Source organism: Telopea speciosissima, chromosome 10 (genome assembly GCF_018873765.1).
Source record: "Telopea speciosissima isolate NSW1024214 ecotype Mountain lineage chromosome 10, Tspe_v1, whole genome shotgun sequence".
Lineage (NCBI taxonomy): Eukaryota > Viridiplantae > Streptophyta > Magnoliopsida > Proteales > Proteaceae > Telopea > Telopea speciosissima.
The window spans coordinates 55,929,797-55,947,801 of NC_057925.1; positions in this window are offsets into that span (position 1 = coordinate 55,929,797).

Genomic DNA, 18,005 nt, shown 5'->3' on the forward strand with positions numbered 1-18,005 from the left:
GTGACGGAAGCCTCTTGCATTGGGTACGCCCTTTTAAAAAAATTTCTATAGATATAAGATTGTTCAAGGGGAAATTGAGGGGGGAGGAGAAAGAGCTTTCGGGCGTGTTTGGTTGAAGGTGTCTAACGAGTCGGATTCTAATTTTGGATCAACTTCTTACGAATCTGGTTCATGTGGATTTGTATTCGAGAAAAGAAAAAAAACTGTTTGGTTACCTTGAGTCTGTCAGATGGAATCCTTCTGTAAAACTGTTTGGTTATCCTGAGTCTGTCAGATGGAATCTTTCTGAATCCATCTATAAAACTATTTGGTTACTCTGAGTCTATCAGTTGGATTCTTTCTGAATCCATATGAAAATTTGTTTGGTTACCCTGAGATTCTACTTGAATTTTGTTTGAAAACATTATTTTAACCTTGTTTTTTTATACAACATATACACACATTTAATATGATTTTATAAAAAATAAGCTATTAAAAAAATTAGATTAAAACTCTCCAAAAAAAAAAAAAAAAAAAAAGTTTTTCCCAATTTTTCATGTATGCATACTAATTTAAAAATTAGTACTAAGTGGTGATATATTACTTCAACAAAGCAAAACTCATAGCAATAGGTCACAACCAAGCAGGGAGTACATTCCATTAAATTTAAGTACGTACATATGATCAAAAATCCATATCCATCTTCAATTTAAGTACATACATATAACATTTTTGTCGTACATCTTCTATTTCCCTCTTCTCATAATACTTCACTTGTTAAAATAAGATTTTTTTACAGCATCAAGGATCTCCTCCAATGTCTTTGTATGCTGCTCACATAATCTTATTTGTATACTACACAGTAAAGATGATTCTTTATGTAAAACCACTTGGCTGATGCCCATCGAAGGATTAGGGTTACCTCTTGTAACACCTCATCATGTGATATAGGAAGTAAGGGTTGAATAAGACAGTTAGACTTCATGATATGATTCCTTCACTAAGGCCTTATTTGTAGTCTGAATAAAAAAATGCATTCAGTTTAACCCAGTTTAAGGGATTGATCCGGACCAAATGTGAAAACAAGGGGTAATAATTTTCTTGGCAGTTCAGTTGGAAACAACTTTATAGGTATAAGGGTATAGGAACAGATAGGCACAAGCTAAAATGCTCCTCTAGTCTTTGTGGAAAAAGAAAATTCAGAACATAACTGAAGTACATTACCAAACTTATAATCCTATTAATCAGAAGGTAACACTCTAAAACCTTAGCATTGCCACAATTGAAGGAGAATGGAACAATTCCAATTGAGACTCCCACATCTTGTCCTTTCTCTTCCCCCCCCCCCCCCCCCCCAAAAAAAAAAAAAAGTACTTTCTTCTTCCTATCCTTTTTCTAATATATAGAATGCAATAGGTTCATTCCAGATTCACTTGTTACAACATGGAATATTTTACAGCAATTGAATTGAAACAAGAGGAAACTGCAAGGTAGAAAAAAATAAGTACAATCTTAAATTCAATAAGAAAAACTGGACACAACTTTCCCTAAAATGTTTGGAATGTTATTTTATTGAAAAATGGTTGGAACTCTGCGCAAACAATTGCCACTTCTTGGGGGGCACTGCCTCCATCATACGGGTATCCTTTTCTCAATTTTCCATTCTCCTAAATGTTCCTTGATATTAAATAAAAGGAACACAAAAATAAACACAAAGTCTAATATTTGATATTCCAGAAAATATATTTCAACTCAAACAAATGGAACGTCTCTGAACCTGATCAAAACTACACATTTTACATCAGTTTGCAATTGTACTGAACTTGCTCGCAAATTTGCTTGGTAGACATGCTATGTCACAAATCTATAATTAATGCCTGGAACCGATGTGACTAAAATGTCCAACCTCTGCCCCAGGGCTAATGAGTCTTAAGATCTCAGCCTAGACAGGTTCCATGAGAAATCAACAAAGCCGCACCTCATCAGCCTTGAGTTGTACATCTGGTAGCCTAATCATGGCATGGCGTTTCAACTTTCAAGCCTTCTAGGTACATAAACTTTGTCTCCAGGGGGATATCAAGATTTGCAGAGTTGCCTTAAAGAAGGAACATCAGTGTTGCAAGACAAATAGCTACAGAAAAATTAGCCAAAAAAACTCAAACGCCCAGATATACAGAATCCCTCCTTGCCCCAAGTTTGGCCAGCCAATTTTCCGAAGACTTAACCATCTCATCCTGCATAGGGATAAAATGACAGACAACTAGCTATGTCATCATCCATTGAAACAAAATGTTGGGCAGATAATATATTCCTCTAACCTGATGACTGAATTACCCTGAACAAGCTGCTTACCAGAAACCATAACCAACTATAGTTGTTTCCCTCCACCCCTGTTGCTCAATAAAATAGCTGCACATGACAAGTCCAGTTAAATGGCTAGAAATAACTCTATTTACATTACAAAGTGAAGATAAGATATCTATTAAATCCTTGCTTGGTCTCTTTAGGTATGAAAGATTCCTGATCAATCAAAATCGTCTCTTTAGGTATGAAAGATTCCTAAACAATCATTAGCTTTCCATAAAGGAGCTAATCCTCGTCATTATAACATTATTAATGCAAGAAAGTAAAAAAAATATGCAAAGCTTTACAATGATTCAAAGACTACCCTGTTCTGCCCTTCACCAGTCACCAAATCCACTTTTTCATCTACCATTAGCTTTCCATAATGCTTATCCCCTACCAAAAGTTGGCTGTCATAATCAATATTACATCACAAAGTCTCATCTAATTCAGTTGGCCTCGTGTGCGTGGAAATTGGAAAATTTCTTCATAACCTGCTTTGTCAATGAACCACTTTGGGTAGGATTTCTTTATTTAATTTTTTTATGGGTTTCTTTATTGATTACCTGGCCTCAACATATACACAAGGAAAGTCAGAACTCAGAACCAAGGTGTGGCCAATAACCCAACACAAAGTGATGACTTTCTCATTAAAAGCCACAAATCTATTGACTATAGCAACATCTCATGGATAAAGGTAAAGCAGCGAGAATATTATAGTTCTCTATACTTGAAAAGGCTTCTTCCCTAACTGAGATCATCAACGGAAGAGAAAGAGAGAGTGGATTGTTGTCATACAACTCTTTTCTTTTGTTTCCATATCTAAGGAATCTTTCAATAATAAAATAGCAATTGTATTAGCAATCACCCCTAGTAAGCTCCAGAGGAAGGGCTTTTTGAAACAACACACCTACCAATTCACTCACAATCAACCTTCTAGATAGCTTTTTGTTAGTCTCTGCTACAAGTCACTCTCCATGAGATCAAGGTCTTATAGCTAACAAATGTTGTTTCATCCTACAGTGGACTATGGTTTCTAGTACAAAGGAAATGAAGAGAATGTGATATGATTCAACTTATATATTTTCTTTATGTCTTCCTCTTCTTTTTCTTAATTTTTTTTTTTATTTTCCTAGTAAAACAGTGGCTGAGGCCACAAAGACCTCAACCAACACACACACAATCAGAACCGGGGGAGGGGGAAAGGGGCTGGCTGGCATCCACAAGGAGCAAATGAGATCGCACAAGTCTGTAATAATTCCAGAAAATCCCTACAAAAATCCTAATTAACCATCAAATTGAAATAGAAAGGGGGGGGAATTTTAGTGAAATGAAATAGAAAAGATTGGAAAACAACATCCATTAACAAAAGAGTGATGACTGAAAGGAACACCTGCTTTTAATAGTATTCTTCCTCATGTTATTGTTGTGCTTTATATGAAAAAATTAGAAGGAAACAAACTAAGCAACAAGTTTAATGATATTTGCATCATGTATTATTGTACGTTGGCATGACATTGATTTACTGAGATATAATATATTTAATGATTTTTTAAGCCCTGTATGGGGAGATTCAATCATATTTTGTTGTTGCCAATAAAAAAATTCCTCTTTCTTTTCATTTTTGGTATATATATATATTGCTAGGCCTCAATGGGGAACCAGCAAGATTTAAACCGATGGGAATTAGGGAAAGAAACCTTAACATACAAATCTTACACTTCTTAAAAAAAAAGGGACTGTTTAAATGACACCTCTATACACTCATATCAATATTCACATAACCAGCACATGAAGCAAACAAAGTGTCGAAGGAACCCATGAAACTAAAATCAGAAATTGAAAAAAAAAAAAAAAATCTAAGTTAGAAAATCACCTCTTGAAACCCTGTTGTTGCACTTCTCTCACAAACTCTCAGATGATCTTTCTTTCTTTCTAATTTTCCCTGCGACATCAAAAGAAAAGAAAGTTCAAGTGATTAAACTAGGAAAGAAAAATTGAGAAGAGGGTTCAGAACATCTGATTGTGGGAGCGGGAGAGAGAGAGAAGAGGGTAAAGAGACGAGGGTCCAATGACTAAATTTTAGGGTTATAGAGACAAAACGATAGTGAGAGACGAGTTGGTTTGCAGGTTTTGCAGGTTTACCGCCTGCTGTTCATTACAGAGAGAGAGAAGGGGTGAATAGAGAGCGAAGAAAAAAGGTATCGAAGCTACCTTATGGAGGACTTGATGGGGTTGCAGAGAGAGGGAGACGAGCTCAGCTGTGTGGAGGAGTCGATGGAGTTGCAGAGAAAGGGAGTCGAGCTTCAGAGGATACGATTCCTTGCAATGGAGCTTCAATCGATTTGCAGAGGGGTTTCAGGCGTGAGAGAGATAGGTTTGAGTCTCGATTTTTAGAACTCACAAGAATACACCTTTATATACCAGGGACCAGAAACCTGGAATCATTTTAGAACTCGCCCCTTGGGGTGAATTCTAGTGGATTCTAAAATTACACAGAAAAATGAATTCTTCTGGATTCTTGGAATCCAACACGGAACCGTGTTCTGAGAAACCAAACACGAAAAAAATTACGGAATCTAGATCCCGTCGAATCCGACTCCTCAGAAACCTTCAACCAAACACGCCCTTCAGGACTCTCTAGAGAAGGATTCTAGGTCAAAGGGTAAACAATAAATCATAAATATCATGAAGAAACTGAAGGTCCAAAACCAGGCAAAATGAAGGTCATTGCACAGTTTAAGCAAATCTGCCAGACTCACTAAAAGAATCAGGGCTGAAGGTTTAGTTTTGACAAGAACAAGTTATTGGGATTTGGGTGATTTATTCATGAACAAAGGCTCTCAATCTGCCCTCCTCTTCATTTGAACAATGAGACAGTAAAGAAATTTGGGTTGATAGAGCTGAAATTGCACTAGGGAAAAGCTAGAGACTGGTTATATCTGTACTGGAATGTAATACTAATACCAAATAATCCAATCTAATTGATGATTAATCCAATTGTAAGGTTTCAGAATTGGGTTCTTTACCCCAAAAAAAAAGTTGCAAAATTGGGTTCAAACTTCAAAATATTAGACCAAGCAGCAGAGAAATGTAGATTTGATGAATTGATTCAGATTGAATGAAATATTCAGAATGTAAATAGTAATACAAGCAAAGAAACCAAACCATCCCATGTACAAGTATCAATGTGGCCTTCTAGTTTTGATCCGAACCATATTCTTCCATTGTAGATTCCATAAGGATTTTCAAGAACTTGTCCGTCAAGTAATTCCAAAGTTTTTGCAAAATAGATGAGTGAGTTTTTAGACCCAATCTTGAAATTAATCGAGAGGAGAGAGAGAAAGAGTCCAATTAACAAGTCAAAACGAAATTTTCCTTCTAATCCTATCCAATATCAAACCTCTCTAAGGATTAGGAGAAGTTCTAATCCCATTAAAAGTTGATCTCTCCCACGTTACCCAGGAAAAGGCAAAAAGAAAGAAAAAACAAAGGAGTCGTCAAAACGAGATGTTCCTTCCTTCAAATCCTATCCAATCTCAAACGAGTTCAATTTGTTTTTCCTGTTGATAATTCACTGCCCCTACTTTAGGCAGCAACACTGTAGGCAGATTAGCTCAAGTTCTCCAGAATGAAACTGATCAAACAAAAGGAAAGATACTCATAAGAGTATAAGACCCTTAATAATATCGAAAAGGAGTGATTTGTTTCTACTTCCAAAGGTCTTCCTTGATTACTGCTTACTGAAATGCAATCGGAGAGATCTGCACTCCAATCACACCATGATATGTGATGATGATGTCTCAATGGAAGAAAAAAAAAAAGTGTGGGAGTGGTGATTCTGTTGTGGGACTTGTGAAATAGTTAACAGAACACTGACTTGCAGGCTCTGAAAATTCTTCAGCTCCATCGATCAACTTGTCCACCAGAATCAGAGTTCAGCTACACCACCAACACTTGGGGCAGATTCACCTAAAATGATGTTAGTCAAAAACAGCAACCCTTAGCTTCTACCAAAATGTATTGAGGTTGTAGCTTAGATTGTTAAAGAGTAAACAACACTACAGCTCAAGATCATCTAATATACGAAAAAGTACACCCCATTTTTCTGTCAAAATACAAGTTGCATTCCATCACAAGCTGCAGTACATCCAGATGATGGGTAGAGGAGTGAATTGCTCTGTGATAGTATAATAACACTTTTTTAGAAACTCATTACCAAACAAGAATGTATTGAAATTGTCACATAGATTGTCATTGCAAACAACACTACAGCTCAAGATCACCCAATATACTAAAAGGTCGACCCCATTTCACTTTCACCCCAATAAATGGAAACATCTTTAACCAAATGGACCAGATTATAATATCTAAAATTACCCTGTTTAAGGTTATGGTATTTACTAAAAAAGAAACGATTCTTAATAATATGAGAAAACCAGGAAAAAAAAAAAAAAGACAAAAAGGTGTATGGGAAGACAGAGAGAGGAGGGGGGGTGCCAGGGCAGTAAAAGAAATCTTGCAGTGCCACACTCCTGACATAGGAATTTGTTTACTTCCAGCCATCTGACCATTCAGCTTCATCAGTAACTGGCTGAGGTGTCTCTTCTACCTGGAAGGATTCATCACCCCATTCTGCACTGTCAGAGGGCTGTGGATTGTCTTCACCAGCCCAATATTCCTCTGGATGCTCCTGTTCTTGCTCTTGCTCTAGCTCTAGCTCTTGCCTTTCAGGGAGAGGACAACCCTGATAAGAGTTGTTGCCGGAGCAATGCCATAAAATCTTAGCCCAATATGGATCCTGCCAAACAAAAACAAGTAAAAGACCAGTAGCACACAGCCACTTGAGCACCCCACCCATAGGAAACTAAGCCATTTTATGACAACAATTCTGAGGCTGTGCCTGCCAAGTGCATGGGATAAAAGGAATTCATTTTGGTTTTGCAGTGTACATTGAGCTCATATTTTATCACCCGAGATGAAATCATTACCTAAACAGAAATGAAATAGAAATGACTTTTACTTATTGAAATCTTAAAATGTCCTCATTCTGAATTCAAATCAAACTGAATCAATTACATTCCAAGTGGTTTGCCGCTGTAGCCCAATAAAATGCTTTTATAAACTTATGGTTCTGTATTGGAAGTTTGGAACTCCAAGAATTGGATAAATAGAAAAGGTGAAGCCCAGAAATCCAACGAATATTTATAGTATATATGCTTTCTGTGGTTATCAGTGAAAGAGGCTATCAAACTGGGCCATTTTATTCATTTAATCTAAGTTTGAACAATGTCAATCTATCAAAAGGCAAAAAAGAGTGGGACAATGAGTGGAGAGTGGTACTAGGCCTAGCACAAATGGGTTCCTGATTTTGAGCAACATGGAGGGATATCATGACAAACCTGAACCTTTCAATAGATAGGATGCCCGCTGGATTTGACCATTTCTCAAATTAAGTGTCCTACTTAACTTATGGCTCATCATGTATTGGACTTTGTCCATTTCTTCAACCATCAATCTACTTTACCACTATTTTGACTCTTCATTATTTGGTATTTGGTCTTCTAGCCTGAAGATGTGGGTTGGAGTCGGATGGTAGCCACTTCGTCCAAAAAACACCAAAGGTTATAACTGATTCCAGTCCAGCCCTCTTGAGATCCTATGAAAGCAGGACTTTCACTGGGTCATAGCCTTGCCTTTCCTTTTTGCAGGAATTTTAACATTCAAGGAACCATCAAGTCCAGATGCGATTACCAAACACCTTTATATATGCCATTAGTTGAAGCTCTCATCTACAGCAACTCTATTGAAAGAGAAACTATACCTTGCCATGTTTTTAGCAATAGAAATAATTTGGTTCATCTCAGAGTTCGGTGCTAGAACATGGAGTCACAAATACTTGGAAGGCCTTTCAGCTCTAGGTGCATTTTTGGGTAACCCCCAATTTATCTTCTTCCCTTACTTCTTGCTTTAAATTTTCTGTAACTCCTACCAGTCCCAATGACCAACTCTTTTTTACCTTTTAACTTTCACTAATAAAACAGCCCCCCACACATAGACACCAGGCAATTGGGCTACTTGGTCATACTTTCTATTTTATATTTCCATATGGTAGAAAGCTGTCAAGCCCTTTAACTCCCTCCACCGACCCCCAAACATAACTTCACAATTCCCTATGTTTGTTTAACGATAGCCTGTCCCTACCATCCACCATTAACCACTCTAAACTCTGATCCAAATTTACAGGAAACCCTGATACTAATTCTTCTCTTCTGTCAACATTTTTCTGGATCTATACATCAGCCTTTCTCCTCCTAATTTACAATAGCCAACTGGTATCAAAGGTAATTTAGGGCTTAATTGCACTCTTTGTAGACTATAATTGAGGATCCCTAGTCAGGGATTAATCATGTAATGAGTAACAGCATAAACATGCAGCTCTGCAGCATGCAGATCTCATAGCTTCCAATAGACTGACTTTATGTATCTGTGAAAAACAAAAGAATAAGCAACAAACTGTGGATCCTAGAGACATCAAACCTAACAAAATGAGGAACAGTCTATGATGATGAAGGAAAAGGAAGGGAAATGAAGAGTTGGTCATTTTGAACACCATCAAGCATAGCTCCATATCTACAGAAACTAATTGTCAAACATATGGGTCTTAAGAAAATGAATATCTAATGCAATATCCATGGATGAAACAGACATTTTCTATTGCCCACCCTATATGACAAGAACATTGAAATTGAGAGGGAAAATATGAGAGTTGATGTAGAGGGTTATACCTTGCAGATAATATGCGGGTTTCCAACAATTATGAGCAAAGATCTTGCATGAGTAATAGCAACATTAAATCTCCTGGGATTGCTAATAAATCCCAAACAATGTGCTCTATCAAATTCATTGTGCTTGACAGTAGATCTGACAGTAGAGACAATTATGAATTCCCTTTCTTGAAAGGTTGCAGACAATTATGAATTCCCTTTCTTCAAATTCATTCGCCGTCGTTTGATTACTAATACCAGATAATCCAATCTAATTGATGATTAATCCAATTGTAAGGTTGCAGAATTGGGTTCCTTACCCAAAAAAAAAAACAAGTTGCAGAATTGGGTTCAAACTTCAAAATATTAGATCAAGCAGCAGAGAAATATAGATTTGATGAATTGATTCAGATCGAAGGAACCCATGAAACTAAAATCAGAAATTGAAAAACAAAAAATGTAAGTTAGAAAATCACCTCTTGAAACCCTGTTGTTGAACTTCTCTCACAAACTCTCATATGATCTTTCTTTCTCTCTAATTTTCCCTGCAACATCAAAAGAAAAGAAAGTTCAAGTGATTACATTAGGAAAGAAAAATTGAGAAGAAGGTTCAGAACATCCGATTGTGGGAGCGGGAGAGAGAGAGAAGAGGGTTGTAGAGAGGGTAAAGAGTCCGATTAACAAGTCAAAACGAATGTTCCTTCCTTCTAATCCTATCCAATCTGAAACCTCTCTAAGGATTAGGAGAAGTTCTCATCCCAAAGTCGATCTCTCCCACGTTACCCAGGAAAAAAAAAAAAAAACCAAGGAATCAAAACGAGATGTTCCTTTCTTCTAATCCTATCCAATCTCAAACCTCTCTAAGGATTTGAGGAAAGTTCTAATCGCATTGAATGTCTCCAACGTTACCCAGTCGACCCGACCCATAGTCTGAAATACCTATAAATAACTAGCCAAGGCTTCCTTCAAAAAAACCTGAGCAAGCAATTGATTCAAAGCTTACAAAGAGCATCGTTGAAACATGGCTGTCGTTCGTAGATCGATCTTTCTTTCCTTCTTCCTCATCATCATGTTGTTAAATTTGTTTTATTCTTCAGCTTTTTTCACTTTTCCTCTAAATTCGGTTATGGGTCCGGAAAGCAATGCCTTCGGCTGTCAAGGTCGAGGACCTTCGAGTAGGGAATGTCGGATGGAAGAATATTAAGGTGGGAAGGTCCTGCGCATGGTTGTGTGTAATTTGCCACCTCAAGATACAGGTAAAGTCATATGCTGCACTCAACTTAGAAGCAACACAAGATTTATTATTTCCAACAAACATGTTTATTTGATCAAGTTGAACTAACAATTTTTTTATTTTTTTTATATATTCTCTTGTATCAGGAATGATTACATATGTAATGATTCAAATAACTTATATTTGGAAGCTTATTGCAGAAGGCCATTAAGGTTACAGTTCAACAATGTCACTTGTGAACTATATATAGCAGACTCTTCCTTCGGCTTTTTGATGGTGGGACCTAATGGTGGAATCGCCACCCAACTTATTCGAAGTATTGCAAAAATTCCATTAATATTTATTAATTGATTAGACATTGATCCCAACACGAGGATTGTTTACTTCGCAGATACTAGCACTCGATTCCATAAATGGTAATATTTTCTTCTTTTCTTTTTTATTCTATTAGTTATTTTTATTGTTGGCATTGAAGGATTAGAATATTAGATACTATTCTCTATGAAAGATGATTAGGGTGATAGTAGTAGATTTCTCTCAAGTGAAAGATGATTTTATACCGATTTCCTCTTCCAAACAATCATACCCAAGTCGTTGTTGAGCACCTGAAGACCAGAATTTGCAGGGGAAGAAAACAGAGTCATGGCTTCCCTTTCACTCTCAGCATCCTTTGTTCTACTATTAACCAGATTAAAAAAATTCATACTCTATTCCAATGGCAACCCCAACTGTGGTTTAAGTTATCCCATCTTTGTCGATCTGATTGCTTCCTGAAGCACCATCATTCAATGAATTTCCCAACTGGGTATCATCAGTTGTACCCAAATTTCTTGAGTCGGCTCAGTTGCAGTCGAAGAACACGGCCAAGACTAGTGGAGGAGGAGCATATTGTCCTTCCCAATAAAGAATCGAGAAAATTATATTCCTTTTTAATATTTCAATAGTTGTGGATGATAGATTCTATTCTTTTTTAATGTTTGGAAAAAAAAAAATGGTGGATTATGATACTTAAAAATAAGGGTTTTTTGGTTCCGGTCAAGATGTACAAAGTTAACTCAACAAACACATAAACTAAGATATAAACTAAACTAAAACCAAATAAAAGCCGAAATCAAACTAAATTGATTCGATTTTGATTTTTGAAAATGTGTTCATATTCTTAGTTCAATTTGATTTGATTTCTGTATTTTATATCTTGAACCAAATAACCGAAACCAAAACAATTGGTAACCAAGTAATTATACTCTTTTCTTTATATAGTTATGTAACTCTTTCAAAGATTGGGATTTAGCATATCAAAATAATTGTGTGGCTATCTTGTAGGCAACACTTGGAAGCAATCTTTAGTGATGACAAGATAGGGAGGCTAATAAAATATGACCCAAGCACAAGGAAGGTGACATGTGTTGCTCCAAGAGCTTGCCTTTGCAAATGGAGTTGTTGTAAGTAGTGATGGCACATTTGTCCTTATTGCAGAGGCAGGTATAGATAGAGTCCTGAGATATTGGCTTCAAGGTTCCAAAACTATAACTTTTGATGTCTTCATCCAATTCCCGGGACAATCAGATAACATCAAAAGGAATGCAAGAGGAAAATTTTGGGTGGCAGTGAACCCTTGTGAAAAAGGGCCACATGTCATGCCATCTCCACAAATGTTGTCTATCACTCATTCTCAAGCCATGAAGCTCGATGAAAATGGATCAGTTATGGAAGTGTACGTTGCTAATGATGGAAGCATATTGGAAGCCGTTAGTGAAGCAAATGAGCACAATGGGAATTTGTGGATTGGTTCTATTGTCTCTTCTTATGTTAGAGCTTTTAGGATTCAGGATAAGGCTCTTGGTAAGTAGTTAAAGAGAATAGTTTTTTATTTTTTAAATGAAGATTCTACATTTTTATTAAATTTATCATAGAAAACTAATTTTCAATGTGTTATGGTGCAATACCTTTTTTTAGATCATAAGTCTGCTATGAACAATTATGATTCTGCAACTGTTATTAAACAATCTCACTCTTATGCTTCAATCTTTCACTCTCTGACTAATATGGCTAGAATAGAGAAGAAGCTCAGGCATATATTGGAACTAGGCCCATCATAGGCCCTGGTTGATTAAACTATATATGGGTTAGCCCTATATATAGTTCGGGCTCAGGCTGGGGCAGACCATTGAGATGGGCTGACGCCGATCCAGCTCGGCCCTAAAACAATATTTTCAGGCCTATCTCGAGCTAGGTTGTTCAGGCTAAAACCAGGCCAGGAGCTGGCCAAACCAAATATTGCCCACCATGGTATCATCTTTCTCCTTGGATTCAGTCAAACCATTTTGTAGAAAGTTAACTCTTAAAGCATTTCCCAAGGCTTTATATGATCCAACCATAAAATGCCCTTGGGTTAATAGGAGAAAGCACTGTTGTTAGCCCCTAGAACGGCCCAACCCTAAACCTGGGCTTAGAAATCTCAGCCCCGGCTCAACCCGCAGGATGGAAAACCCTGCCATGGATTGAGAAGCCTAGCCCATGTCTTGTTGGGCTTAGGGCCGACTTTGGCCGGGCTCAAACTCACCAAATCAAACTTTGCACCCTTAGTTTCAATTATTCTTTGAAATGGTAACATATATGTTGAGCTCTGCAGTCATTTGGTAGGGAAAATTTTAAATTGTTTTTCAAGCTTTATTTAAACATGTGACAAAATGTTTTTGACAAGATAATTCTCAAAAAAAAGTGAATAGAGGATGAGTTGAAAATAGATATAAAGCTTGAGCATCAACTAGCTTGTGGAAGTGGCAGATCCATTTAACGTTTGGTGAAAATAGGTTAAATGGTCCACATCCTCCATGCCAGCCTATTTTAGTCACTTGGTTAGGTCTATCAACCACATTATGAATCTTGTGGCAAGAATTGATCGAAATGCATGTTTATAGTAGTCTATAATGTGCTTTTAAACTTTTAAGTCTTTTTTGGATGGCTAGCTTATGCTATGTGAAAGGAAAAAGTGAAAACAACAACCTCAACTCTTCTTGGGTAGATATATTCCTCCCCCTCTCTTCCTTTTGTTGTCTCAAGTGATGTAGAGCTATTCCCCTTTTTCCTCTTTTTTATTTCTTAGTTTATTCTAAGAATGAGTCTCTTATTAGTAGAGATTAGGGAGTGCCTTATTCTAAATTTGAAGGGGAGGGGGAGGGGGTATTCTCCTTGTAATCATGCACTGTTATTTTGAGTCTATCATCATCTGTTGTAATACATATAAGATAAAGGATAATTATGAACTTACTTAGAAATTTTTATATATTGTCATTTATGTCTTCAATAAAACAAAGAAGATAAACCCTTTGGAAAAAAGGTCGCTACGTGGCCCTTTATATTAACACTCATAGAAAGCGATGGTTTCTCCTTTGGCGTATATAATGTCAATATGATGGGGCAGCATGCATTAGGGGTGTCAATTGTTGAGCCTAATCGGTCCCAACCAATTTAAGACCATGCATTGTTTCCACAATTCCACCTGTTAATTGGCGTATATAATGTCAATATGATGGGGCAGCATATATTAGGGGTGTCAATTGTTGAGCCTAATCGGTCCCAACCAATTTAAGGCCATGCATTGTTTCCACAATTCCACCTGTTAAGGTAATCGGCCCTTGTAGGCCAGGGTATGGACATGTTTCTATTCGATTGGTTTGTTAATGATTATCTCGAACAGACAACCATCAGACTACTACTATCTTGCACAGGAAACATCTTATTATTATTTAGTCCATGCTTGAATTCGACACATTTAATAATCGATCAGGCTAATTTTGGGACGATCAATTTAGGTCAGACCTATCAATGCGGGTCAAATTTTGACTTAACTATATTCCCTCTTTCAATCCATTCTGGGAAGATGACAAGTTCAATATGGAATTTTTTTTCTATCTGATTCTCTGCCCGGTATGGTTGTTCAGTTCCTCTCATAGGAAGGTGGAAATGACGATTGAACCTCACTCGAGCAGTGTGTTCGAGTAGGGGGTTAGCTCGTTAATTCTGGTCGATCCTTATGTGAGGAACCAAACAACTGTACCGAACAGGGAACCGGAGACGATAATGATCCGTTTATTATGGGGTGGTTTAGTGTTTAAACCAATCGATCGAGGAAGTTGACAGTAGTTTGATAAACAGTGTAGGGAGAAAAAGGAAGAAAAGAAGAAAAGCATGATGAATAGGTGTAACCGGGTAAATATTAAGCTGATGTGGTGTAACGGTTGCGTGTTTAATGGCACCACCAGAGTCGACATGACCACGTTGTCACGTAGGCCCGCACCACGCGCAAGCGCACGCTGACGGTGGGAAGACTAATACTAACTTTCCGTAAACAAACGATAGGTATAGATGGGTGGGCTTAGATTTATGTGGAGAATCGGGTGGACCTGTCATCTTCAAATTTATTTTTAGGGGGGAGCATTCTCTTTGGGAGTGGGTGAGTGGGCGCGTGGCCCTGTACACACGGGTCCAATGAGAGCACATGCGAAAATATCATGGAGAGCGGGATTTCTACTTTTCATTGGGAGTGGGGTAGTCATTTTGCCCCTTTACTATGTCTGGGCATGGGCGTGGGCAGTGCAGTCCCCCTCACAAAAAGATTTTCTCCTAATTTTTAATAGAAAAAAGAATGCTAATCGGTGTGCCTAAGCACAAGAACATCTGAAATTATCACTCAACCTTTAATAAACTACGAAATCCTATTCAGTCAATGTTCCTGCACGCGCTTTTATTGGCCCCCATGCTAGTGCAGGTGCTACATACCAGACAACGATCTCTTGCCCTTTTTTAATATTCTGAGGGCCGAGAGACAGCATCAAACCATTTGTGGTGTTAGCTCCGCAAATAAATTACTTATGGCCAATATGGGTCGGGCTGGGTTATTTTTCGTCAATCGGATCTGGGCAATTTGAGAAATTAAGAAGCAAAATTATAGTCTATTAACCCACAATTAATCTAAGAAGAATAACTCAAACCTTAATTTTATTTTTATTTTTTGGGAGAAAGTTCTCTGTCCAGGAGCGTGGCCTATGCCAGCACTCCCATGAGTTTATCTCTCTCCTCTTTCTTTGAAAAGACACCTCTACCCCTGGTTTTGAGGAGGAGAGAGATAGACACATGGGAGTGTTGGCGTAGACCACACTCTCGGAAAGAAGACTACTTCCCTTTTTCTTTAGGTAGAAAATAACTCAAAGCTTAATTACAGTTGAAAACAAGAGTGTAAAAGTAAAACTGATAGTTGCTACTATGATGGTGTCATGCACAAGTTGCCTTAATAATTGTATCTTTAACAATTTGCTTTGCTCTGTGCCAGTGACCGTCATTAGCACCTTAGATATGAGATGATTAGACTCCATATATGAACTTTATATTAACCTGATTGTTTTGGTCCCCATAGATTGGAAGCTCATTGAGTATGCACAAACTGTCCTTAATTGGTTAAGTGGTCCAAATGAGTAAAATGAGTCCAAGAAATGGGTTAGTTTTCAATCATAATGATGAATTAAGGTGAAACTTTAAATTAAAATGGGGCTCATGTTCTCTGTGTCGCAGCGTAGGTTGCGCCCAGACATATGGATCTGCCACTCAGGGGGGGCAGGATGGTCATTGCGCCCACTTCCATATGTCTGGGGCAGCCTACGCCCCCAGCACAGAAAACATTCTCCCATTAAAATGGATCATTAATTCTAGGTCTACTTAAGGTGATGATAGAGGAGTAACCATGAGCCTTAGTGTAACGATTAGGTTGTTCCATTGTGATTAAATGGTCATGGGTTCGAGTCTAAAAATAGTCTCTTTGCAAAAACATGAGTAAAACTAAGTACATTATGACCCTCCTCCGACCCCACAGTTATGAGAGCCTTGTGCATCAAGTACGACGAGTAGCCCTTGATACGACTTGAAAAGGCTAAGAGGAATAGTGTGGGGTTGGGCCTTTGGGGAATAGGGTTGGGTGGGGGTGGGGGGGGGGGGAGGGGGGCTATGGTTAATGGACCATCATCATTCACTTTTGCCAAAAACCCGGGAGGAGTGACTTGGGGGGAGGGAGTGATTCTCATTCACTCACCATCCATCCATTATCATAATAATAATAATAGTTCACAACCCTCTCTCTTCTCATAGTTTCACAAGTCTCACTCTCCCCAAAAGATCTACTCTGTTAGAAGTCTGTATTTGATTTGAGAAGGATTCTCATTTCATGTTTGGCGTGTAGTGAATTAAGTTAGCCCAGCCCAACCCATCAATCCAATCCCCCCACGCTAAGACCCAATCTTCCAAATCCACAATCAAAAGATGTGTCATTCATTGTGGGACCCGCACCAACTCCTCTCCTCATTGGAATCTTCACACGTCATGCTTATGCAAAGCTTAGATCATCACATTGTGGAGCTTAGTGTACAGTACATTTGTCCAAAGTAGAGAGTTTAGGGAGTAACGATATTTTAAGTTAAAACTTTGTGGGCAACGAAAGCTTAGAAATTTCAAACAAATGTGTGATAATTTCTAGTAAAGAAAGTTTTCTACATCCATAGAGTCGGTTCACCCATCTACAAATTCTTATGGAGTTTTAAGTATTTTTCTAGGGTACTCTCACGATGCCCTTTTCTATCCATTTCACACCCACCGACACCTTAGGTGAAGGAAAATTCGATCTATTTCTATTTGTTTTGCTTAACTACGTGGAATCAAGTTTTCTTTCACCTACAGTGAAGAGAGAATTATTTATCCCATAAATTCTGATGTTTGGATGAAACTAGAGAATAGTAACAAGAGTATTTGAAACTTTATCCTTTGATGAATGACTTCCTACACAACTAGTGTAAGAAAAATCTCTCATGCTACACTAATCAAAAGTCTCATATATAAGGATGTAAACGGATGAATTCGGTCATATAGTGGCATTATCATATTCGTATTTGATTATATTCGGATGGATTCGAATAATATCCTATTCGTTGATATATTTACTGTTTTATTAATGATGGTTAGGGTTGAGACTTGAGAGTTTAGCAATTACCCTTTCTTCTACTCTTCTTAGTCTTTGATTTTCTAACGTTTTCCACTTTTGATTTTATGTTGTATTTATTTTAATAGATATGTGATTCCATGTATCACAATACATAAAACAATATATATATATATAAATCAATAGAAAATCTTACAAAAGAATCACATTCGTATTCGATTAGTTTCCAGATATATTTCAGACATTTTATTACCATCGGATTACTAAATGAATTAGATAATAATCGATCGAATAGGAAGACTATCATATGCGTATTCGATTAGTTTTCGGAAGGATTCGAATTCTCCTAAACGGATACGAACGCGGATCAAATACAGAGTTTCGAATATCCGTTGACATCCTTACTCACATTGAGTGTGAGAGAGAGAGAGAGAGAGAGAGAGACTCAGGAAAAAAATCCACTGTCTGTGTTGGAATATTTTTCTAGGAATAATGGTTTATGTGGGGAGTATGACTCCTACACCCAGACAAAGGGGGCAAAATGACTACCATGCCCCCCATGAAGGTGGAAATTCTCATCCTATTGATGCTTCTACGTGCCCTCCGATCGGGCAAAGGGTCACATTCTCCTACATATAACTCTTCCCCATTTTTCTATTTACTTTTTGGAAAAAAGAGAATGGCCCCTCTGTCCAGA